This window comes from Lucilia cuprina, chromosome 6 (genome assembly GCF_022045245.1).
Source record: "Lucilia cuprina isolate Lc7/37 chromosome 6, ASM2204524v1, whole genome shotgun sequence".
Lineage (NCBI taxonomy): Eukaryota > Metazoa > Arthropoda > Insecta > Diptera > Calliphoridae > Lucilia > Lucilia cuprina.
In genome coordinates this window covers 19,829,373-19,856,998 of record NC_060954.1, presented here as the reverse complement: position 1 = coordinate 19,856,998, position 27,626 = coordinate 19,829,373, and the positions used below count along the sequence as shown (strand labels likewise).

Below are 27,626 nucleotides of genomic sequence, written 5' to 3'. Positions count from 1 at the left end.
GGCTTCGTCTACGATACCATAGAAGATCTTGTGCCCAATTTCATTGAATTTACAAGCCCTATTCGGAGGTACAGTTGTATGGGGGCTAGGTAAAGTAGTGGACTGATCTTAAGCATTTTCAATAGACTTCGTCTCTAGGACAATCATGCACCAGATCATGTACCAAATTTCATTGAAAATGACAGACGAACATAGCTAAATCGACCTGGAAAATTATTCCCCACTAAAGTGGTGTAGGATATAAACATTATTACTCCCACAAAGAACACAATCTGCTGATTAAGGAAAACAAAAAAATCCATAAATACTATAACCCTGTTAACAAATTGCATTTTCTTTTTTAATATTAAGGCAATTTGTTAACGATAACTGTGTATACCTTCAGTTTATAAGATTCCCCACGAATATTCTTCACATTCATAAAATTCATACTATTTGTTTCTTCCGCCTTTTTTCGTTAATGATAAATTAACTTGTTTAACATGATCGACTAAAAGTTAATACCACTGTGTTTTACAGTTAGTTGTTGGTTGACTGGTTCGAAAGGTTTTCCTATTTATACCTCTATTTTTTCATTATAGCAGTATTTGATTTCATCAACATCGTGTTACAAAGTGTTAAGGTCATAATCTTTTTCGCTCTCCTCCAATATCGCTAAATGCAATCAATAAATTAAGCGATTAAAGATGAAGAATGGTTGTGTTTTATACGGAAAACAACAGTAATAATAACAACTAAAGAAACGACAACATCCTTTCATTTCTTTTATAGAGTCAAAGATAGTTTTTTGATTTCTTTTGCTAAAGTTTCGTATAAATCCAAAATCTAGAAATACAAAGAAATAAAACGTGATTGAACTTTAACTTATTTCGCTGTTGTTGGTGTTTTTTCATTATTATTATTATTGTAGTAGTTGTTACTTTGGTAAAATTGAAAAGAAAACTGATCTACATCTATCTGGGTAATTTGATGACCCCATTTATTCATTTATTGTACAATGATTGAAGAATGACTGACTTACTGACTCTTCGGAATGAATCATTATTGCAGAGTGATTATATAGTTCCTCTTTAGTGAATGTTACCAGATTGGAAATTTCGATCGTATTACGTTAGAACGAAAAAGTATAAAAAGTAACACTTGCAATGTAATGGTTGTTATAAATACTCGAACTATTCTCGCTATCCTTTAGATAGACATAGTATTAGACAATTTGATACTGACCATGAGATCCGTTTATAACAATTAAAAAGAAAAAGTGATCTTAATGGGATCGAGCATGTTTAAGATTAAAAGAACTAATATTCTCAGTTTGAGAACTATTGATCTAGTGGTTTTAGATTAGATGTTTAGTCAAATATTCGGTGTCGGCTTAGGGTACAAACTTCTTAATGATTAAGGTTAAGTTGAGAGAAGTACATAAAGTACCAAATCGGTTGTGCGACTGGAAAATAATATGTCGAAGTTCAGGTACTCAATTCTCTGAACGTAGTTTGTTAGAATTTTCAAAGAAGTTATTAATGTTTTATCTGGAATTACATCGCTTCTATAATATTTGAATTAAATTTTAATGAAGGCCTGCAATCACACAAATATTTTTCAGAATTTAGTTGTACTCGTCGTTCGAATCCAATCGCCCTCTTTCCCTCTTTTTGTTAGATTTAAACCATAAAGAATTTGCTATTTAATTATTCCAATTTGCCCTGTGGGATTCTCTCGTTAAGTTGACTTGCTCTAGTTATCTTTGCTTGTCATTTCCGCGTCCCTTGATACCATATAATATAAAGAAAAAGATTATTCGGTTAAGGCTCCCTTAAAGTCCTATACGGTCTTTGATATAAGCCCATAATTAATATCGTCCTAATTAAGACCATTTTCTAATCCAGTTTACACATTTCGTTTTTGCACCAACTTCTGACTGGAAGGTAATACTATTGTTTCTGAATCTTCAATTTAGAACCTTAGGCCTGATTTGTCTCTTAATTTCGAGAAGTTTTTTTACATTTATTTTATATCTTTGATCAGGGTCTCAAAGGTCTCTAAAACTCTGCGTATGATCGGTAAGATTGAATTGATAAGACCATTGTTATATTCGGGTGATCGGACTTTAATATATCCTTTAGTTTTTTGTAAGATCTCTTAATTTTTCTTAATAAACTATCAAGGTTTAATGATCTTTAATTACATACAAACGTATTTTAGCTAATTTAAGAAATCCAAATAAAGTTCGATTTAAACAAATAGTTTTGGAACTTTTTACCGCTAAAAATAATTTAAATTAATCTGGCATCACAAATTTCTTTTTGAGTCACAAATTGTCATTCTTTCTATTTTCGCATTATTATTGCTGATGCTGATAAAACAATTTTATTGTCGTAACTTAAATGTGTTTTTATTGAAACAACAGAAACAAAAAATTAATACAGAAGTTAGTTGCTCCTGTAAATAATTTTTGCACCCATAATGTCTGACTGTCAGTCGTTAAATAACATTGACAGTGATGGCTTTTCTTAGATGTGATTATGCCCCATCAGCTTAGTGCTCAGCTGAGCCAAGTAGTCAACGCTATTATCATCGTAGACTTCTTTTCGACTACCATAATAATAGATATAAAATGCTGCAATATTGTGCTAGAGCTTTATGTTGTCTTTATACAACGACTGACTGTCTTTTTTGTCTACAACAAACTTTACAATTGATAATGAAATTTATCCAGATTAGACAAGTTTTATGTATATTTTTTATGTTTAGCTTATTTTTAACCACTTGTTGTTTACATTTTTTTTGTTTTACGCAAGTAGTTTTTAAAATTTATGAACCATTAACCATTTGTATTTATGGCGAACAATTTCAAACGATCAAGATCCAGCACTCTGACCACCATCACCATACTTCTTGTAACAATCATCATAACCATTATAAGCATGATAATGATAATGATGAGATTCAAAAGCATCATCATTATATTTTGTTAGCTTGTAACTAACACGTTGTGCTTAGCATCTTGTTTTTTCAAGAAAAGTGAATAAACTAAACGAGCTATAAACATGATTAGGCATTATGCTCCAAGCATTATAGATCATCATTTTTTCTTGAAGATGATTTTTTTCGCCGTCGTCGTTTTTAAGATCAGTTATTTGTTATAGCCATTGAATATTAACTGGATACAAAGTGGCGAAAAAAGTCTCACCAAATTTGAAAAAAAAACAAATGTAAAAGTTTTACGCTTGAATACACCGAATCTTGTGTACCCTCCAATTGACAGGTGAAATTTGTTTAAAAAGTTGTTTTTATGATTGAAAATTAAGTTGAATTATTATGATTATCAATTGATTCGAATTATTGATGTTGACGATCAATTTTATATTCGCATATTCAAAAATAAAAGAATTTATTGGATGTGGGGACTCAGAGAAATTTAAATCATGCGTAGATGATAGTATAACGCTAAAGATCTTCCTCTGTACCATATCCCTCAGGAACACTTATTGTAATATTTTAAGGAACTACGTCCTGGAAACTGAGTTTCTGAAAATTGGACGATACATTCCTTTATACGTAAACACATACTTTCGACCTAATTTTCAATATAACATTCTGTCAAAAGCGCAGTCTTCAGATGATTTTAAAGGAAGGATAGTTTTCGAAACCATTCTTCTACGTATTATGGATCCATCACAACACATTAGAGACTAAGAACACTACAGATAATAGTCCAGTATAAAGTCCTGTCTTTATTCTTTGACTATAGCCTTGTTTAAAGTCTGGACAATAGTTTTGCCTATAGTTTGGACAAAAGTGCCGCCTATACTATAGCATCGCCTATATCCGGACTACGTCCTGATTTAATATCAAGAGTCTATTTTCTGAACAGAATTTTTGGTTGTGAGAGATTTTGGTCCATTAAAGATGTCTTAACATCTAATTATTAGAGGATCTTGAATATAGTCCTGTTTATATTCCGGACTAAAGTCTGGCCCATAGTTTGGACTATAGTCTCTATTTTTTGAATAAATTTGTTGATTGTGATTGGTCCATTAAAGAGGTCTTATGTTCTAATTATTAGAGATCCTTGCGAAAACATATATTTTAGTTATTTGCTTTTTGTCTACTTATTCTTCCTTAAGATCCAATTTTTTAACCATAACTGCTGTCGATTCAAATATAAATACGTTAACACATCGATTTACAGTTCGGCAATGATGACATTTGTTTATTGATGATCTACAAAGTATTACAAACGGACGGTTAGCTTTTGTATACGATCAAACTACAATATTACCGATTGATTAAAAATATTACACGATCAACCGCTCCAGCACCTTTTTCTTTATTCAACTGTTTGAAATTAAACATAGACAACTAATAAATAAAATCTTAAAAAATAACCTTTTTTAAACAAATAATTATTTCTGTTTAAAATATTTGTTAATTTTTAAATTTACCAAATAAGTAAGCTGTTGTCTGGCTATACATAGTTATAGTTATTCATTGAAATAAGTAACCGATTAACATGTTCAAAAAATACCAAACATAACTCGCTTCATAGTGGTGGTGGTGGCAGTGGTGTTAGCAGAAGTAGGAGGTTGTAGCAGACTTTTAACATTAATACTGTCACTTACTTGTAATACAGCAGTTGGGTGAAAGAAAAAAAGAAGGGAGGAGAATGGATGATGATGACATTGTTGATGGCAACTGGTAAATCTCATGTTTACATTTGTGTTGCAAATGTTTTCACAAATTATGTTCATTGAATAAGCTGACTCCCTGTCTCAGACTCTGACTATGGACAGCAGTTATTGTTGTAGAAAACTTGTAGTGTTTTTTTGTTGTTTTTATTTGCGGATTAAATTTCTACAGACCAGACTTGTTGGCTTTCAAAACAAATGCTAGAAAAATGTCTTTATTGAGATCATCATCATTATCTTTTTAACAACAACAACAACAACAACAACATTATTATCGTCATCATCAATGATCATTGTAATAATCGTCAACAAGTGATTTTTGTTTGCTTTGATCAACCAACGTATAGTCAGTCATTATTGTTGTCGTTGGTGTTGCTGCCGTTTTAGCTGTTTAAAACACTGACTGTTTTTTTCATCGTCAATTTGTTATTTTTTTAATGTATAAACATGAACTTGTTTAATATATTTTAACCATTATTGGTTTTTCAAAACTGCCCTTGTATGTGCAAAACGTAGACACGTTCGATCATCATTGATCGTTTCCAGCGTTGGGGCATATTTTTGTTGTGCCAGCCACCAAATGTAGGGTACAGTATTTAATTTTTCATATCTCCTGATATATTTTCAATTACACTTTCAACATTATGTATTACTGGTATAGGCTGAAGTCCTACCCCCATATTCATAAATGCCTAATAAAGTTATTTGTGGTTTATTGTAAGCGATTTATATCTTTGTGAAAACTGGGTTTAGACTGTAATCTTTTTATAGTTTGAAGTTCATTAGTGCACAAGTTTTATATAATGTATGTACTAGAGCTCAGTCTATTTTCTTGACTGAGATCTTGACTTTAGTCTGAACTATACTCTAGTCTATTCTGCGGACTATAGTTTTGTATTTAGTCTGAACTATAGTTTTATCTGTAGTCTGCACTATAGTTTTATCTATAGTCTGGACTATATATTTGTCTATAGTTTGGACTATAGTTTTGCCATGTTCCATGATCTTGACTTTAGTCTGAACTATACTCTAGTCTACTGTGCAGACTATAGTTTTGTTTTTAGTTTGAACTATAGTTTTATCTGTAGTCTGTACTATAGTTTTATCTATAGTCTGGAATATATATTTGTCTATAGTTTGGACTATAGACGATAGTCTCGTCTATAGTCTGTTCTTGTCTATAGTCTCGACTCTAGTCTTGTCTATAGTCTGGACAATAGTCTTGTTTACAGTCTAGATTATAGTCTGGTCTATAGTCTAGACTATATTCTCATCTATAGTCTGGACTGTAGTCTCGTATATAGTCTGTTTTGTCTATAATCTAGATTATAGTTTCGCTCATAAGCTGAAATATATTATCGTCTATAATCTGAAATACAGTCTTGGCTAAAATCAGAATTGGATTATGGTATAGTTTATAGTCTGTACTACAGATAACAAGATAATCTGTTTATTATTGTTAAAAGTCTTCTTTTTATTTTATTAAAAAACTTTGATAACATAAGAGATCTATGAGATTCGTCTTTGTCCAGTATTATTTCCAGACCTGTTTTAGCTTAGTTATGTGCACAAAATCTGGTCTTGATCACCACCCGCTCTCGCTCTTATTGTGTACATTAAGTGGCTAAGCGTTTTCTAATAGTACAACATTATAAAATAATTTTTTGTCTATTTTTGCTATAATTTTTTTAACAAGTATTTATAGTCTTTGATTTTATATCGTTTTATCTATTGCTTTCAAAGTGAGTCGTGGGTAAAAGCTGTTTAAAACATTCGCACCATATTTACTCGCGCTGTACACGTTCGTATGTCTGTTTGTTTCACAGTTTTTTTGCTATTGTTGATCCATTCAATTGTCGCTTTGTCCGTCCATCTTTCTGCCAATATATGCAACACTTTCTTCATTATTTTATTTTTTTTTTTTGTAAAACTTCTCACTTGAAGACCATGAGGAGGATGATGATGCTGTTGCTGATGATTCAAAGTGTTTTTGATGCCTTACAGCCATCGTCATCGTGTTTAGATTCAACAATTTATCATAGAAGTGTTAATACCGTGCCAATATTTAGTTGTTTTTGCTGTTGTTTGCTGGAAACTGTGTATATTTTTGTTATCGACTTATAATATCTTGTAAATGATTTGTGGTCATTTCTTTTATTTCATGTTTTTTCTTTTTTATTAAAAAATAACATTTATTTTACAAAATATTTTGCTTAGAATCAATAAATTTATTTATTTGAACACCCACCTTTATTGTAGTAATGATTATTTAGTTTTATGTCTTCTTTGGCTGTTTCAGTGAAGTCATTGCGGTGATTGGACAAAACAAATTTTAATAGTTAATCGGCAACGTTTATAAGCATATTGAATTTCTATTATGTGTATGTCGATAAATTTCCCGAGATCGTTTAGGAGATCGTCATATAGATTGCTTTAGTTGTCAGTTATTTTTTTAAGTTTTCTTAAAAATCTTTTCTGATAGTAATCGGGAATCAAATTTACAATATACTTCTAATTAAGTCCTTTTCCACAAGAAATTCCTTAACCTTGACTGCATAAATCTTTTATATACAAATATATATCATTACATAGATTACGATAACAACTCTATACTCATGATGTTGAGAGTTATCAAATTGGCAAAGCAAGGTAGATGGGCTCGTAATCCTGTATATCCACTCAGAATACGTACTATCATACTAACCACAACGCACATTTTGAGGAGATTTCTTGCCTTACAGCCTATGTTTTGTACTTCTGCCAAGCCTTTCATTATTCCAAGTGACCTGTATGGGATTCTCTCACTCATATTTTATTCAGCTTTAGTTGCGTCGAATGGATTTGCGTTCATCATGTGAACCACCTCCAGTTAATATTTCATTAAAGCTATTACATTCGTCCTTACGTTTCACGACTACTCCCGAGTGACCTGTTACCCATATCTTAAAAACCTTATATCTGAGCGAATATTTAGAATTTAGTTAAATCTTTCTAACAGTCCAATACGGTCTTATAATTAATTCTATCACCTGATGTCGCCTTAATTACCTTCTGGCTGTCGGTAAGTATATAAAGACCTGTCGGCGCCATATTTGTTATAATCCAATTTACACTTTCCGTTATTGCTCGGAATTCTGCCTGGAATCATGTATTATGATTGGGTAAGCGGTGGTATGTTTCTGTTTACGGGTCTTCAATATAGAATCCTAGGCCCACTTTGTTCCCCAATTTTAAGCCATCTGTGTAGCAACTGATTCCTGGTATTTGTTCTAATGTTCCGATTGACCAAGACATTATATTTGGGATCAGAGTTTAAAAGTTTTTGACATATTCTGTGTGTGATATGCGATCAGGCACAACCGGTAACCGGTAACGGTGTCATGTAACCTTTTAACCAGTTCGCCTTAAGTAAAGAGCCGTTTGGTTGTAGGCGCCACTTTATATCTTAAATATGTTTCAATGTGTACAATATTTTGCAACATGTCCAGATCCTTTGTAGAAGTAGTACAAATGGCACCACTTATACCCAAGCAGCATGTACGCTGAACACCCTGTTTTAGTTTGATATTACACTTTTTGTCCAAAGAAGTCTTCCTTCCAGATTATTGACTTCTTTGGATAAAAAAAAAAAAACCTTTAAAATCCATATTTAGTTAAGTATTAAATTTACATGTTGTTGTAAGATCAACACCAAGTAAAGTATTCGATTGTGTTTTAATGTTGGTCGTATCAAATTTAATGATTTTAGCTCGACCGGTTTCCCAGATATAAGTTTTTTTTATATATCGTAAAAGTAACCCCTCTTCTATTCTTATGGGTGTGCTACGTCTCTTGTTACTTGTCCGTACATTTGTATCGTAAAAATTCAAATTGATATTAATGCGGTTCCTACAAAGTTTGAGTACTCTAACTGTTTTAGTTTCTTAAATATACTGATTTTATATCGAAACTCACTGTTAAAGTTGTTTGTACGAAATTCAGGATTCTAGCACTAATATTTTCACAGATACATATACGCTTTTAAGTATTTAATTTAAAAGGAGGGCTTTCACTCTTCTTATTGCAAGTCCGTCCATTTTCCTCCAAATTATTCATAGGTTTTTTAAAAACTATTATTGTTAATATTATTCCATTCTTTTTCTCTTTTTGCAGATAAAACCAAAATAATGAATTATTGTCTTTTCAAATAAGGTAAGAAAACTTAAATACTATAAATACATATATTCAACATATTGCAACATTGTGTGGCTCTATGTTGCACATGTTCAGTTTAAACAAATTTACAAACAAGACACAAATAAACACCTGGATAACAAGTATTTGTTTGTTGCTGCTACAGTTTTTCGTTTTAAATAAAAATAAATTTTATTACCGCCTGTCAACGATTAAAATGCCACTGTCATAAACAACCCCATTCAAATGTGTAACAAACAAACAAACAAACAAACTCGCTGGCATGACTAAACAATTTAAAACAATATTTGTACTTAAAAAAATATAAAAAAATAGCAAAAAAAAAATATGTATGTGTGTAGAATTTGCGGAAATATTTTCTATAATATTTTACTACAAGACACTCCCCTCTTAAAGGCTGGCAAAAATATTTAAAATACACAATTATTTCTTTATTGTCCATTTGTCTAATGTGTAAATTCTTAAAATATTTCCAAATTAAGATTTCATTGATGAGGTTGATTGAGAAAAACAAAAATAAACTCAAAAAAAAAAAAAAATATATGAATACAAATACATTTTTTTTACAACGTACAACAATTATTTGCACATTCTTATGTATTTTTTTGCAATTGTATAGACAGCAAAATACAGACAGACATATTCGGTCGGTCATACTTCTGTCTCAATATATAAATTTCTTTGCTTTTGACGCCATTTAATAATAGTGACAGGAAAACAAGATAAAAACCGACAAAAATCACCAACAAATAAATAAAACAGAATTTTTATTTATATCCACGAACACACATGGCTTTTTGCACTCTTGCCCATCGACGTTGTCGACGTTGACTTCGAGAACGCGCCATCAGTACCGGCATCTTTATATTAATTTGCTTTTAAATATTCTACCTCAAAAATTCATTCAAAAAATTTATTTTGAAATGGTCAAATACACATTCATTCGTTTATACCGTAATTCCGGTGCATATTGAATTTAGTTGTGCATTTGAAATCGGTTATGTTAATCGGTCAATTTAAATGATCTATAGTTCAGACTATGGACAGATGTCTGGACTATAGATATGTTTATAGTCTGGACTATAGATTTGTCTATAGTCTGGACTATAGATTTGTCTATAGTCTGGACTATAGATTTGTCTATAGTCTGGACTATAGATTTGTCTATAGTATGGACTATATATTTGTCTATAGTATGGACTCTGGATTTGTCTGAAGTATGGACTATAGATTTGTCTATAGTATGGACTATAGATTTGTCTATAGTCTGATTTGACGATAGTCTAGACAATAGATTTGACGATAGTTTAAACTATACATTTGTGGTTAGGTTAGTCTAGACTATAGATTAGTCCAGACAATAGATTTGCCTATATTATACATTATAGATAAGTTTATAGTTTGTAATAGAGATCAGTCTATAGTCTACATTATATCAGTGTGTACTCTGTACTACGGATTATTCTAATATCTCTACTGTTAATCAGTCTATAAATCTGTCTAGAATCAGTACTTTAGATCAGTCTATAATCTGAACTAAAAATCAGTCTATAGCCTGGACTCCTGATAAGTCTATAGTTGGGACTTTAGACTGATCTGTAGTTGGGACTAGACAGATTTATAGTCTGGACTGTAGATCAGACTATAGTTTGGACTATAGATCAGTAGATAGTTTGGACTATTGATTACTATATAGTTTGGACTATAGATCAGTATATAAATTGTACAATAGATGAGTTTATAGTATGGACTATAGATCATAAAAAAGGCTTGTGTTAGATTATTCGAGAGGCAATTTACCAAAACCTAGTACTTAACAAATTATATGCTGATATTTTTCAGGACTTCTATTAATATTTTCTTCTTATTCATGATTTAACTACTGCTGCCACATACATAGCAGACAGTACTTGTGTTGTGCCTCTAAGTTTTTGCTTTTATTTTTATTTTGTTTAAAAATTCGAATTTTTCGTCTAAAAATAAAACAAATATTTTTATTTAATAATTTTTGTTTTCAAAATTTTTTGCTCATTATGACTATGATCTTTTCGCAATGATGAATAATAAAGGTGATTATAATGTATACAAATTTATTTGGTCTATGGATTTGGCTAAAATTTCACATTAATGTCGATTTGACTATTAGGGAGAAATATAAAGATTTTTAATATATTTGCAAATGTTGTTTATATTATTTTTGTGTAATTTTTATACAAATATGTGTGAGAATATTTATTTTTAAATATTTCTAAATTTAGGCTACAAATATTGAACATATCTATATACACTCTACATGATCAGGTACAAGTGTTTAAAAACATTTTTTTTTTTGTTAAATATAACGTTGTTTTAGCCAAACAACTTTTTACAAAAAAATTCTTATCTTTCCAAAATTTTGTTTCAAAATTTGATTTTTACATTTTTACGATTTTTTGAACATGTGTACATTTTGTATGAAATTGCATTTTTAATAATTTGTTTATGTCGGACTTTTAAAACTATTTTGTTGCAAATCTTTGGCATTGAGTGGAACATTTTTATAGTTTTTAAATTTGCAATGATTTTTCTTATTTTATTACTATTTATTTTTAGCCTAGATATATTTTGTTAAAAATTTTTGTTGATTTTTTTACTCATGTTCCGATTAGTTAATACTGGTTGAAACTTTAAATGATTCCACCCGAATTTAAATGATTTTGGGACTCATGTAGCCTCCCGTAAGATTTTTTTTAACAAATTAGTGACTCATATTCGAATAAGGTCCTTGTAGTTTTATCTTGCCGAAATCAAACGGTGTTGGACTGAATATATCTAGAGACCTTCCTTGACCGTAAATGGTCTTGAAAGAAGAATAGACAGGAAGAATAGGATCTCAATGCCTATTTGACGTGCAGAAACTCTGTTGGTAAGAATTGGAACTTGCAACCAGACATGCTAAGCTGGCCTAACCTAACCTTATTACTTTGAGATCCAAGAAAGTAATCTTTGAAATATTTTTTGATACTGAAATAAAATTTCTTTTTCCATCCCTGAGACTAATGCTTAATAAAGCTCAAAGGTGTGCTTCTATTTTGAGAGTGTAGCGACTAGGAACTTATTTAGCTTAATTTGCTTTATTAAGACCAAAGACTAGGCCACATAATAATACTGTACAGGCATTGTGGAAAGTAGGGAGGGTATTTCTGATCAAATGGTTACAATCTGATATTTCGAGGTGACACCTACAATAGTGATTTCTAGGGAAGCGAGTGAATTGGATCCGAATTACTGTTTGAAGGGTGTGTTATCTTTACTAATGAATCGAATACGGAATTTGACACAGAGTCCGGAGTTTATGTGATGTCAATGTTCTATAGACTTCCAGATGAATATAGCGACTTAAAGGATGATATCTTTGCGATCTGGAAATCCGTGGACATTATTAGGACATATATTACAAGGGGGTCGAAAGTAATGATTTATATTGATAGTCAGGCAACTTATAAAGATTTGAAATGTCACACGTTACATTTTAGCTTTAGGGGAATATAAAAGGTAATCTCAGTGGATCCTTTAAGACTCCGGGTGGATATATTAATAGGTATCAATCCTTTTAAACTAAACATTGTCCATTGAGATGGCGGTGATGTTGAACCCGTAGGTCCTATAAATTTTAACTCCGCTCAACATCAAGCCGACGTTGCATAATTCTGGTATTGAAATTTGTGCTTATATAATATAAATTTTGAAGTGTATCTTAAAAGTCTTCTTCACCTTACAATTTTCTAAACTAATTTACTTTTTATTTATAAAAATTTAACGGTTATATTTCAAATTCTATATTTATCTATCAAAAACATGTATTTTTAAGTGTTTTGTCATTATTATTTATAATTATAAATTTCATATATATTTTTTTGGCAATTTTTATTTTTTTATCTAAAGTCGACGACAGAAGTAACCATACAGATGTTTGTCAGTGGTTGATGCTTGGGAATGAGTAGATTTCAATTTTTTGTTTCTTTTGTACATTTATGGCCACAAATTAATTAAATGAGAAAATAAATAAAATATACGAATATGTTTGAATGTTTTTTTTTTTTAATTTTTAATTACATTTATTTTTGTTTTCTATTAATTTGTTTATTGTTGATGCTGAACAAATCAATAGAAATAAACAAATTAAAAAAAAAACAACAACAACTACACATGTAATATTTTATTTATTATATGTATGAATATTAGGGTAGTCTTTTTGTTTTTATTTTTCTGGATTTCGTTCCTGAATTGAAATCTATTCGAAGGGGTTTAGAGGGCATCCAATAGTTTATCACATTGTGTCTGTAATTTTCTTAATTATGAACTAATAATTTATCTTAAATTTTAGAGTTAACTAATTCATAAATGTTATGAATTTTGTAGTAAATAGTATGAATCGAGCTTTTTGTGCCAATCTTTTTTGATAATTATGTTATTGACAAGAATCCACAATATTCTAATTTTTTACTACAAGTATAAATAAATAAAAATAATTTATTATTAATATGTTTTAATTAAAATAATTTGTTTAAAAAACATTGCATTTTAATTTAAAGTTTATTTTATCCCTGTGTGTGTTGAGTATATACATGTGTATGGATATATTTTCTCAGCTATTAAAGGAATCGGATGTTCGTACATGTGATCTTGCCATCAATCTCACTGTAGGGCGATACAAATCTGTTAATAAAGTTGTGACTGTTTGATTTATCAAAGGCTGGCTTGCAAAAATACACATTAATACAAAGCGATATGAATGTATGTCGGTAAAGGTAGACTACAAATACTTTAAAGAAAATGTTATATAATCAAATATAATTTAATGAAATAATAACGAATAAAAGCAACAAAAAATAATAAAAAATAAAAAGAGAAAAATGAAAACATTAAGATTTTTGTTTAATTTAAAGTAAACGCAATGAATACAATTAAACATTCAATCGTATTGAAAAATTGCATTCAATGTGAAATGAAGAGGAAAAAAGTGCTCTTCTTCGTGATATTGAACTACTCCACTATATCCGATTGTGTTGGTAATTAATTTGTATTTCAGAGTTTTTTTTTTTTTTGCGAATAAAATCTATAAAAACTTCCAAATTTAAAACAAAACATATGATCAGTAACTTTCAATCTCCAGCACACATGTAGAATACAATATAGACAAATGTGTTCGTTTTGGAGATTTTATTAACCAAGTATTTATTATTGTTATCTAGCCCATTGTGCAGCATTTCAAAAACGATGCATTTACTAGTATGTGTGTGTGTCTGTGTTTGCCCGCGCTTGTTTATTTGTATGAGTTCTCTATCTCTGTGTCTATTTCTATGTCCATCTCTAAACGGTCTTTTATTTTCATTTGCTTCTTCTTAATTCCGGTAAATTGTGAATCATTAAGCAATAGAGCGCAATTTAATTAAAAAATATTGTGTGTAGTTGTTATTTTACGACTTTGATGATGTAGCTAGATAAAATAAAAAAAAAAATAAACTATAAAATTAAACAAAAAAACGTGTTGATTGTGAGTAAATTGTACTCCGTACGAGTTAAAATCAAATAGCAACAGACAAATAGCATTTCCACTTATGCTAGGAGACTACTTGATTTAGTATGATAAAATTCTACAAAAAAAAAAATAAATTCTGATAAAATTTGATTTCAGTTTTATGTTAAATGTTTAATAACTGAATAATGTTTGTTGTTATTTGTTTTCCGTATTAAGGTAATTTAATGACCGACAAATCTGAAATTTGTTTGTATTTCGGAAACATGCACAATAGCTGCTTTCTTGATTCATGAAGAATGTAAATTAATTGCCATGGGGTGTACTTTATTTTGCGGGTATTGGAAACCTTATGGTCTCTATACTATAGACTAGACTATAGACTAGACTATAGACTAGACTATAGACTAGACTATAGACTAGACTATAGACTAGACTATAGACTAGACTATAGACTAGACTATAGACTAGACTATAGACTAGACTATAGACTAGACTATAGACTAGACTATAGACTAGACTATAGACTAGACTATAGACTATGACTATAGACTAGACTATAGACTAGACTATAGGCTATGACTAGACTATAAACTAGACTATAGACTATAAAATACAATAGACTATAAACTAGATAATATATCAATCTAGGTAATAATCTCTCGCCGTGGTAGCCCATGGTTTAACAATAACAGGTATATGAGTCAAGCTCAATCAAACTGGCTAGAGCCAATAAAAGGGGCGGATCAAACAACTGATGGAAACACCTTATTAATGCTATAAATGCAATGTCTTGTTCCTACAGATATTCTCATCATCAAAAAAAAAAAAACTCAGCGCAATTCATTCCTTGACCTATTTCAGTGGCCACAAGTCAATAATGTAATTCAGCATGTTTAGAAAACTCCTTTATCCTCAACCATGAAAGTAAACCGCCTATAAATTAATGATTAAGGTATTAACAACTCCGCAAATGTCTCAACCGACTTCTCCTCCACTTTATACATCACTCCCTGCGTCGTACCGACATCTCCACAGATACAACTTAGTATTGCTCTCATCTATCATATAGAAGTATCTGATGGTACACCGCTCACCAACGCATATCCAATCTCTGCATTGTCAGCTTAAATCCAACATTTTATTAATCCACAACCTTGCCTTTTGGTTTGTACCACTCCTAGAAAATAGAAGCGCGTATCAATATTTTAACCAACATCCCCTGCCCATAAATTTCAATATAAATCACAGCCACTACGTGCATCCCGAAAGAATTTCAACCAATTGACAAGCCTGGACAAAGTCCTGCGGGCAAATGGCCCCCCGTAGAACCAAATTATGAGAAGATTAGACTCCATGTCAAATCATTCCAAGCAAAGGTCGAGGATACATTTGATCATTAGCAGTTTAAAGACCCGACAAGCTAGAGGTATTAACAACACCTTACCACGGAATTGCAATACATTAACATGGGATCATTAATCATGGAAACATATTCCGAGGGAAGCTGATGCAAACGAAAGTTCTGCAACTCTGGTCAGAGATTAGTAGTTACTCGAGCAAATGATCCGGTGACTCCTAGGATAGGCCGAGGGTACATTTGATCATTAGCAGTTTATACTCCCGGTAGGCTTACCACGGGATTGCAATAAATTAATATGGGATCATTCATCATGGAAACATATTCCAAGGGAAGTTGATGAAAACGAAAGTTGTGCAACGCTGGTCAGAGATTAGTTATCTCAAATGAACCGTTATTCGCTATGTACAAAAAATGTGGCTCGTCTATAGCTAACCCTGCAATTAAAAAATAATGCTGCGGAATAAAGCCTACAATCTTCAATGTAAGCTTAGATCGCATCGTTCTTTGTAGCCAAATCTTTCCTCGATAGTATTCCCATTCGGTAGGCCTTGTCAAAGCTTAAATTATATTCTATGTATGTATACAATCCTAAAGGATAGTATTTGTCCGATTTTGTAGGTCGTATCTAAGATTAAAGTATTTGCATCCATTTTTTTGAATCAAAATCCACTGTTTTACCTTATAACAGGACTATACGATTATGTCTGTATTTCTGACTTGTTATAAGTATGCAGAACTGTATCAGCCTCCTCGAGTCAGTAGACTGACAATACAACGTATTTTAAATTCCACCGATTTCCGCCGGTCAAGTTAAACAACAGCTGTGTAACATCCAGTACAAAATATGTTAGTTCCGAGTTAGTTCCAAAAATTACAAGGGAATTCAACAAGAAACACATAAACTTTACATTAAGTATTGTGTTGACTTTTCAAAAATGTTATTAATTCATTGCCATTCTGGTTTGCAAATAAAAAACTTTGCACAGCCCTGATGAGCTGTTATATTGGCGATATATATTAAAATGAAATTATGCAATGTTAAATAAAGCAACAATGAAAAAATGCAAATAAACTTTTGTACTTGAACTTGAAAACTGAACAAAAAGCACAGAAAAAAAGTTTCTTATGCTTCCGTTTTACAAAATTAAATGAGGGGTAATTTAAATTGAAATCATGGTGACAGTTTAAAAAATCAATAAAATAATTTATGATATTTTAAATGAATTATAAATTACGCGGAACATTCTCAGTAGTAAACCGCCAGAAAATGTTGTACGTAAATACTTTGTATAAATAAACAAAGCCGACAGTTTTAGGAGTTGCATTTTTTGATTTAATGGTGGAATTGTGTCGAAAATTTTTTTCTGAAAAAAGTGGCTATTCGTCTCGTAGTGACTATGTTTACCACTTCTTGATCGGATAATCAATTATCAAAAACCAATTCATTATTTTAATGTTCTAAAATCAATCACAATGACTAACATGTTTTAAAACCTGTTTTCGATTGTTTTTTAAGGAAATCTCAAACTAATTCTCTTAAACAGACATTTCACATTTCGTTATAATGTCACATTTAACAGTTTACTTTGTTGTTACAATTAAAAAATAACCGTTTTATTTATTTTAAATAAAACAAAAACATTGAGTCATATGGTCGTTTAGAAAATGCGAATAAAAATATATATTTTTTGTTTATTGCATGAATTTTTTATCTTTAAAAAAAAATAAAGTATTTCCCGCTTTGTTGTTGCTACTTCATCATTATTTCGTCATTAATCTACTCATTCATTCATACATTCACTTTAAACTTATTTTTTTATTCTTATCGCTAATTTTCTCTTCTCCTCTCCTTAACTCTACAAACGACATTAAATTTTAAATAAATACAACCGATCTTTATATTAATTGCGATCTTTTGTTTTAATTTGCGTGTTACTTTTAAAATTCTAGCTAAAACGTCCTCACCTGTGAAGGACCTTGTCAAAAATCTGATTTGTAAATACCTCTACTCAATGCTTCACTAAATTTTCCCATCATTATCATAAAATCATAGTTTTTTTTCTTTAATTGAATAGTAATATTAAGATTTTTCTTATTAAAATAATTACATTTAAATAAAATATATTTAATAAGAAAAGGAAATTTTTTATTATTTTTAATTTGTATTCAGATTCAGACATAAATTAGTCATTTATGTGACACTGAAAACAAAGTTAGAATTAAAATTTTAATTGTCTTTATAACATTGTTTAATCACGCAAATTCTATTGTTGAACAAACATTATAATTAGTTAAACTTCCTGAGCAATTATGTGGATTTGTGTCTAATGACTTATCTTGTTTCGTTAAGATTGTTAAAGTTGTGTATGTCGTTTTGCGAGTACAATCTTAGGCCATTTGACATATTGTCATATGTTGACAATTATGTGAATCCTTTTGTCTTTGAAATATACATTTTTAGGTTAAACCATTTAACATATAATATTAAATCGAACAAGGTATTCTCTGAGTTGGAACAGGAAGTAAACTGAGAAGATATTTCGAGAACCGTAAAATATGTAAAACTGTCAACGTAAATATAAACTTTGTCAAGAGATTAAGTTTCAGCTCGTCGAAAAAAAATTTCAGAGCTAGTAAATGTAACATTTTTGTAATGTCGGTATAGGCTTAAGGTCGAGTTCGGAAAGAGTCTTCTTTTTGTTAGAATTAAATGTCAAAGCTGATTTCTACACTATTGTCAGATGTCATAATTTTGTCAGATATACACAGAGGGAAAATAAATGTACAAGCCTGGTACTAAATTGACACCAATTTTTTTAACAACATCCGTTGTCAAAATATACATACGGAACGTTGTAAAAAAAGTAATAGGTTTTGCAAGGTGTTTGTCATAAAAGCTGACAATTAATTGCCAGACAATTATATGACACATATATAATATATCTGACAATATTGCTAGTTTGCACGGCGGCTAATCCATTAAAAACATAGCTTAAGAGACAGAAATGCTGTTGTGTTTAGACTTTCACCTTTTCTCCCTAGGTAAGTGAAAATGTTCTATGACGGATGTGTATATACATATTAGAATCATTTATCCCCCCAGGGGCATGTTACCTCGATGAAACCCTTGATTGATTGATGTGATTGACATCCCGGGGAAAAGAGGTCTATTTTAAAATGATCTCGAACCAGAGAACCACATTATCTCGCAAACTTTGTCCTGGTTGGTCAGTTAGTTGAGGTTCTTTTGGGATCGACGATGAAATCTATAATGCTGTTCAATGCTGTTACCAAGACAACAGATACCCCACAGAAGAGTAACTGTGGACTAAGCATTGGAAATAAGTTAGTGTTAATTTTATATGATACGTATACGTAGAGTGAGTGTCTCGGATGTTCTATGAGTGTGTCGGATGAATGAGTTGTGTGCAGGGTTGAGTGGTAATGAACAGAAGATGCCCTTACAAGTGATGCCATCGAATTTTTGTTTCTTATCCATGTATGTTCAGGGAAAACTCTGTTTATTTGTGCAGCGTATTCGGTCTACCAAATACATCTCTAGGTGCTGTTACCGATTCAACAGATAGGCGTAGTTGTAAACCGAAGAGATATTATTAATTCTCGAAAGTGACCGCCAATGTAGAAAATTTTCCACCTGCGTGTTAGATACACAATGGGACGGTGGTCAGCCGTCAAAGAAGCTCATCCAGTGGAAATTGACCAACATGACAGGTGTTCACGTACAGCACTTCGACATTAATTCGCTCACATGATCTGTATTTGATTAAAAAAACACCTTTTTACAACTTTTCTGAACAAAAACAGCTTTATGCTGTTCCTTAATTGGTCAGAAAAAGTTAATAACTAAGGGATCGCCTGCTTCAAACATTGCCGGTTAAAAGGATATATGCTTTTAGCTTCTGTTTCTGATCCTCGAGTCGAGAAAATTGAAGTCGAATTGATCATCACACTTCTTTGATCTGTTGATGTCAGCTCTGGTTCTGATCAGTCTTTGTCCGTGTTGATCTGATCTCCACAACAGTAGTATTCAGTCGGTCTTGTAAAATTAAAATTACTGTATTATAGTCGCAATTATGACGAGTCTAGACAGTCGCAAGGTAGGGGACCTGATGGTTCTAGTCACAATTTTCCTCTACTTCCTACTACCTATAATTTTCAAATTATTAAAACTCTTTCAATATTGTATTATGAAACATAAATAGTAATATTTTAACATGACCATTGATAAACCAATAAAATTTTCATTTTGCTAAAATTTCCTAAAAATTTTCGTAATTTTATTTCACTCTTCCTGTATTTTATCATTGTTAATGATGAAATTTATTCGTTTTTATTTTTATCGCACACACAAATCGAAAAGAAATGAAATTGAAATTTTGTGTGAAAAATTCGAACGTAAGTGTTTTTGAAATGCATTTATTTATTGATTTTATACGCATTTTATCTTAAGTAATGAGAAGTTTTTTTCCATTTATTTATGCATATGGGTTAATAAATATTTTAGTTTTTTTTTTATAAAAAGTAGTGTATCGTTTTGACGTAAGTGTTAGAAAAAAGAGAGCATTTTGTTTACCTATTTGTGGTTCTCTTTATCGAAGTCATTTTATATTCTCTTCTAAATGTCAAGAAACGTTTGTACAGTCAAAGAAAAATGTTTGAAAGTAGACCACATAGATTTTGGTCTGAATAGTTTTTCGAAGTTAACAAGATTTAAGAGCTATAACAGTTAAGTACATCTTTGATGAAGCTAGACTTCAAAGCATCTTGATCTTGTTATTTGATCAATTGATTTTGTCATACCCTCTAAATTGGTATATCATAGATCAGTAACTTTTTGGGAGCGTCCACCATGTTAAAGTTCATTTAGCTCTTTCTTTCTTAAAATATCAATCACTAATTTTTGAGTGTAAACTGTTTTATAATACACTCACATATAACTTTACATACATAGACTACTTTACATACTAAACATTTGCTAGTGTAAACACACTTTGCAACCGCACACAATACAACACAGTTACTCATCATAAATATTTATCGCAGCCAAGAACTTGATAAACAAAAATTAAAAGAAAAAACTTTTTAATTTTATTTGTGTTTGTTGTTTTTATTATTTTTATATACATTTTTTTGCTGTAACTATTTAACTCTCCGGCTGATATTGGCTGTTTCCCTCTTCAATACAAATTGAAACTTAAAGTTCATGACTTGTTAATTTTTTTCATTTTTTTTTTGGGAAATAAGGCACATGTTGCTGTTGTTTGTATCGTATCGTATAGTGTAATGTACTAACAACTTCTTCTCAACCTAGTATCTTTGGCTCATCATCGTACTAATTTGAAGGTGAGTGAGTGTAAAGTGGTGATCGAAAATTTAATAACAACAACAGCAAATCAAATTAAAAAAATACCTTATAAATTTAGCTAAACTAATAATGCTCGCGTGCTGTTTTTCTTGTTGTTGTTGTTGTGTTTATAACTCGTTGAGATCTTTTCTTTGCTCATTGTATTATTGTTTAGATATCGTTGGTGGTAGTCAGTCATCGGCGTTTTTTTTTTCATTTGAATTAGAAATGAGTATTAATTATGGTGATACCAGACCTGTAGTAGTTGTTATATTTTATCTCAAATATTGGGGAGATCCATTATGGATTTAGAATATATGAACTATGTTGATAATAGAGAATTTCTGCCTTATCCATAAGCATTTATCAAAGGTTTATAGAACAAATTTTGTATGAAAATTTGATTTATAAACCATCGATAAAAGTTTTTGAATAAGACGCTTAGTTTGTAAGCAAACATATCACTCGAAACCCGCTATGGACCTCAATAATAAAATTAGAACTGACTTCTAACCCCCATATTCATAAATGCTTAATAAAGTTATTGATGGTTTATTTAGGAATTTGTATGGAAAATGTGCGTAATAAACCTAAAATAAACGGGGGTAATCTTTGGCTTTCTAGACTAGATTGGAGACCCTCTTTTATGTATCTAGAACGTTGCTGCAGAAAACATATTTGGATGATCGTTCATTTCAAGAAAGTTAATGTTTCTAAAACCCTGAAAATAAGCGCTTACAAGAGGAAGGACAAACTGTTAAGGAAATTTTAATCGTGAGAAACAGAAATACGAACATTGATTTGTGACAAAATACTAGATGAACTGAAAAAAGCTAAGGAAAAACATAATAGCCTCTTAACATCCATTCGATTACTCCATTTTGAGGATGTCATATGTAAAGGCAATTAAATTTTCTTCAAATACGCCTTAATTACTATGGCTAAAATATTAGTCTAAACATGTGATGTTAAAAAATTCTGAGTTCGATGTTAACACTTGCACGTTCACTTAGGGCGGGTTTTTTTAGATAAAAATAATCTACATTCTTTAATTAAACCAAGTTTAATATATGTTTTGTGTTTTTCAGTAAACAGTAACGTTACTTATTATCTTAGTTTAACTGAGTGTTATTGGCCAATTAAACTTAAGTTATAAGTGAGAAAACACAATTAACAAAAACAATAAAACAATGATTTCGTAAGAACAAAAACTAAATATTTAAAGTAAATTGTAATTTTCTGATTTGTTTTGTTTTCTTTATTATTGTTTTAAATGTTTATATAACATTTTTAACAAAATTTTTATTTTACAAAAGTATTATGTATTTGCAAAAAAACATCTGTTCATTGTTTATGTTTTTGAGTGAAAAGTTGGTAATACTAATAAAGTTAACTGAACTTAAATCCATAACTGAAAAACTTAATCATCGGTTAAAGTCCGCATAAATTTGTTCCGAGTTTAAACTAAGAGCAAGTTAAGCCTAGAAACCCGCCCTTAGACATCTTATCAATCATTTCCACCACGTTGGCATCTGTTCACTGTTTGAATGTAGCAAACGTCTAACCAATTCTTAAATAGGGATTCTTCAAATTCAGAAAATTCCTTATTCCCCTCGAAGGTAAAATTGCTATCATGAACTTGCTGTGAACAATTCATTTACAATAAATGTTTTCAAAGCTTGAAGAAAATGGAATTTTGGGATATTTTATTAAACAAAATAGAAAAAATATAAACACAAAACCTGGCAACGCCTTGACTTAACGAATGACGGTGTTTGGTATATTTTTTTTTTTTTTTAAGAGAAGACCATTAAGAGCACTAAACACACACTGCACACATAATTTTGTTAAGCTTTTATTGTTGTTCTTGTTGCTGTTGTATTTTATTTCGATTGTATTAACACGACCGACGACCGCGTCCAACTTATTAAACAGAATTTAGTTTTGTCTGAGCTCTCGCTAACAACGTTTGTTATGGTGGGAATTTTACGTGTTTTCGGTAATTGAATCGTTAGTTATATCGTGAGTGAATATAATTTCTTTTAGTTTTTGTTTTTTTTTCTTTGACTAGACGGACTGACATAACAACAACTGACAGCCAAACTACAATAAGATTCGTTTAACCAAAATAATAATAATAAAAATCAAACGGAAAGACAGACATTTACACCAACTCATGATAACAGCAGAAGAAGAAGAAAAAAATGAGAAAAAGAAATAAATAAATATTACGAAAATAAAATAATAAAAAGAAAAAAATAATAATAATCGCCTTCGATACGATATAATAAAATTTGATTCGATTCAATACAATTTAAACATCAACGATGTCAGTGTCATAATTTTCTTTTGTTTTTGTTTGTGATTTTTTATTATTGTTGTTTTTACTCATAACAATTTTAATTGTTTATACAAAATATGCAAAATTCTTTAATTCAAGTGCATGTAAAAGTGATTATTTGATTAGTGATATTGTTTATGTGAAACAAAATTAAAAAAATATATTAAAAAGGGCACAATCAATTAAAAAAATATATATTTTAATCATTTGTTATTGTGCATATAATGTCTGTTAATCATCCTGATTATCCTCAACAATTCAACAACAACAACAACTTTATCAACATTATCAACAACATTTATTTAACACAACAACAGTAAGCATTATTTTTAAAGTAAATTGTAGCTGTTATGTATTTTTTAATAAACTTTAGTCATAATAACAATTAATTAAAACAAACTAATATTAAATCAATGAAACAAAAGCACCAGTCTATTGCTTAATCTTTATACCAGTCTATTAACCAGTTTATTGATAAGTCTATATACCAGTCTTCTTCCCTGGTCTATAGACCTGTTTATTAACTAGTCTATAGACCAGTATATTGAACAGTCTTTAGACCAATCAATGTGTCATCCGGTAGGTTAGTGGTTAGTGTTCTAGTCTGGTAGACAGGAGATGGTGGGTTCGATTCCCACCTGTGGCACTAATTAAGGAGGGCACAACAGGCCCGTTAGAGGCCTAGAGTTAGTTAGTTCGTTTCCTTTGAAACTAACTAACTAGACCAATCAATTTACTAGTCTAAAAAGCAGTCTATTGACCAATACATTGACTTATGTATAGACCAGTCTTTTACCCAGTATTCTGTATGTACTAGTCTCTTTATTAGCTAATACTAAGATCAGTCTGTTAAATAGTTTATAGAGCAGTTTATCAACTAGTATATGAACTAGTCTATTGATTAGTCTATAGACGTATCTATTATATATAAAAAATCTATTCCATCCAGTCTTAGTATTCTGTATGTACTAGTCTCAAGAGTTCTGTATTAGCTAATACTAAGATCAGTTTGTAAAATAGTTTATAGAGCAGTTTTTTAACTAGTATATGAACTAGTCTATTGACTAGTCTATTGATTAGATTATAGACCAGTCTAATGATAAGCCTGTAGGCCGGTATATTGACAAGTCTATAGACCAATCCATTGTCTAGACCATTATATAGACTAGTCTTTAGACCAGTCTATTTACTAGTCTGTAGATTAGTATATCGATAAATCTATAGGCAAGTATATCGATAAGTCTATAGCCCAGTATATTGATTAGTTTATATACCAGTCTATTGACTAGTCTAAATGACAATTCATTAACTAGTCTATTGACTAGTTGTTGTAGTCTGTTGACTGGTCTATAGAGTAGTCATTAGACTTATCTAAAAATATATTTTCAGATAAAAAATCGTTTTCAATTAGTTTATATAAACTAATACTGTTGGCAGATGTTCTTCTGATTACAAAAAAAACAACATTGTGGTCTTATCTCAAAAAGTCTAAAAGTGTTCTTTATATATTATTAGAAAAACCACTTGTTTGGGATATAAAACAAATTAACCTTAATATGTTTTTGTTGTCGTTGTTTATTTGACAAAATTGGAAAGTTAAAATTAGTGGGATGATAATAAAGTAAGTTAAATATAGTTAACTGGAATGGTTAAAAAAATAGCTATTAATAGTAAAAAAATATATAATCGATGACTCACGTACGGAGATTTTTAAGCGAATAAGTTCAATAAATTTTAATTAAGTTTGTTTTACTGTTAGAAAAAAAAAACAAATTAGAACTTTTCTCCAAAGTTGGTAATATTTTTAAAATTGCCTTCAACATTTTGTTTAATAACATTTATCTGCTTTGGAGGAGTTTATTGATTTTATATTTTCTAAATAACGGACAGACGGACAATTTTTGTTTCTAAATAAAGTTTCATTCTGCATACTTTTGTGATCTATATTTAGAATTGAAATATTAGTTGTAGACCACCAAAGTTATATATTTATTTCTGTGTTCTGGACATGTCTCTCTGTTGAACACTAGTCCCTATGAAGTTCCTTTTAAAAATTACTCTATGTATCTGACTTTAAAATATTATAATAGCGAACATATCGTTTACACAAAAAAAAACTTGGTTTTGAGTGGAACAGCCCTCTTATAAGACCCATTTCAGATAACCTGTTTAAAGCCAATAAATCTTTTAAAAATTATGTTGGTAATATGAAATTATCCATTCTCATGAATTCTGTTGGCTTTTATCCATCATTGAACAGAACCCCAAATAAAATGGCCTCTTCCTAATATATCCTTGAGCTCAAATTACTTAATATTGATGTACGATAGCACATAACAATGTTGTTCTTTTTTGACCATGGAGTTAGCTAGAGACGATTAACGACTTGGAAAGAACACGTAGATGGGCATCTTTATAAAGGATTGACATGTACACACTGGGACAAACCTCAATAGGTCAGGAGTAAACCCCCATAATGGACTCAGACAAAGAAGGGATCTTTATATATAACAAGGACTTGTTCTTGTGATATCATTTAAATTTTTTCAAGCATATAATTAAAGCAGTTTTTTCTCTTTATGGGTCCTATTGAGTCAGCAACTTATTCCAAGATATTAATTTCACCGTCCATAAGTCCTTTAAACAGCATTCACTTACCACTTTTTAGATTTAAACCAAATCCACTGCAAGTGTCGAAGGTACCTTAAGAGATGTGATTGATGTCCTGGTCAAACCGGTGTCTAGTCCTAGGTGAATAGAAGTACTGGTAGTACCACCTTTTCCTACTTTACTACCTATGTTTTGTTAGTGGATAAATTAGATTTTATATAATCTCAGCAAAATCTTTACTTACCCGGCAAGTAATATTGGAGAAAAGTGTAAGTAGTCAATTTTTGGGTGAATAACTACTTATTTTTATTCGACGATAGCCAAAAAATAGCTGGTTACAAATCTGCTTACCCGACTTCCGGATTTAAAACTGGTTTTACAGTTATTTTTTATTTGCTAGTCTATTCTCTTACTCGACGGTTAGAAACACTAACTAATTCCGCTATAGACAATTGACTACAAATTTTATTACTCACTACAAATTCTATTAAAAAAATAATTTATGTTATTGATAACGACAACTTATTACCAAGTAATATATGAAATAAGTACATTACCTATAATATCAAAATTTTAAAATATTTTACTGGGATAGAAGTTGTTACTTGCTGACCATTGAAATGTTTGATACTCTACTACCTCTGTTCAGGTCCTATAATCATCTTAAATTTTTGCTTTTTTTTAATTTATATATTTTTATGAATTTTAAATAAAATCATACGATTGAGAAAAAAGAAAAAAATAATATTCGCCATTAATTATTAAAATTTCACTTTTAGAAAATTTGAATTTTACATAAATAAAAGTCCACTTTTTCAGAATGTATATCATAAATTTATACAAATTATTGAATTTAAAAAAAAAAAAAAAATCCAAAATATATTCACAAAACGACTTCATTATTAATGAAGTTATGAATCACAAATAACAAAATTTAAATAAAAACGATTTCATGTTAATCATAAACAGTATTTTAAAAGCTAAAATTAGCAATGAATCGCTTACCCAACAGCTTCCAAGAAGCTTATGTTTGGTTTCTTTTAAAATGTAAATCATTTAATTAAAAACTTTAAGTTATTCTTTCTTTTTGCGAACTCTACTCATAAATTTTTAAAATTTATATCAATATTTGTTGAAATAAAATTCATGTTATTATTTCGTTTGTCCGTCTGTCCATCCTTTCATCCATCTATCTGTTTGTCTATTTAATAAATATTTATTGAGTGCAACTTCAGTGTTAAATGCATTTCATTGTTTATAAATAAAAAATAGAAATAATAATAAAAAATTGCATAGTAATGACTACTTTGTTTTCTTTATATTTATTGTCTTTTTTTTTTGTTACAAAGCAAATGAAAAAATATATATAGAAATAAAATGCAAGAAAAACTGATAATAAAATTTCAGTCTATGGACTTGATAGTGGAAAAATAAAAATGGGAAAAATGAAAAATTACAATGTCTGCATTGAAGTGACTTTTTAACAACAACGAACATTGATGGTGATGTCTGATGTAGACGATGACTTCATTAACAATTTAAAATAT

The 27,626-nt window shown here is 30.2% G+C and overlaps 1 protein-coding gene across 4 annotated transcripts in view; it reads left to right on the top strand.

The window, feature by feature from the left end:
* The window catches only part of LOC111677482 (dnaJ homolog subfamily B member 6), a 99,190-nt gene that overhangs the window by 45,143 nt on the left and 26,421 nt on the right, over positions 1–27,626 (top strand). For 3 of the 4 annotated variants that reach the window (XM_046953485.1, XM_046953483.1, XM_046953486.1), the window contains one exon: positions 8,841–8,879. The gene's annotated coding sequence lies outside the window, so the exon portion shown is untranslated. Of the gene's footprint in view, positions 1–8,840; positions 8,880–23,070; positions 23,458–23,568; positions 23,786–27,626 lie in introns of those variants that run through there. The other variant, XM_046953484.1, reaches the window with a different exon arrangement.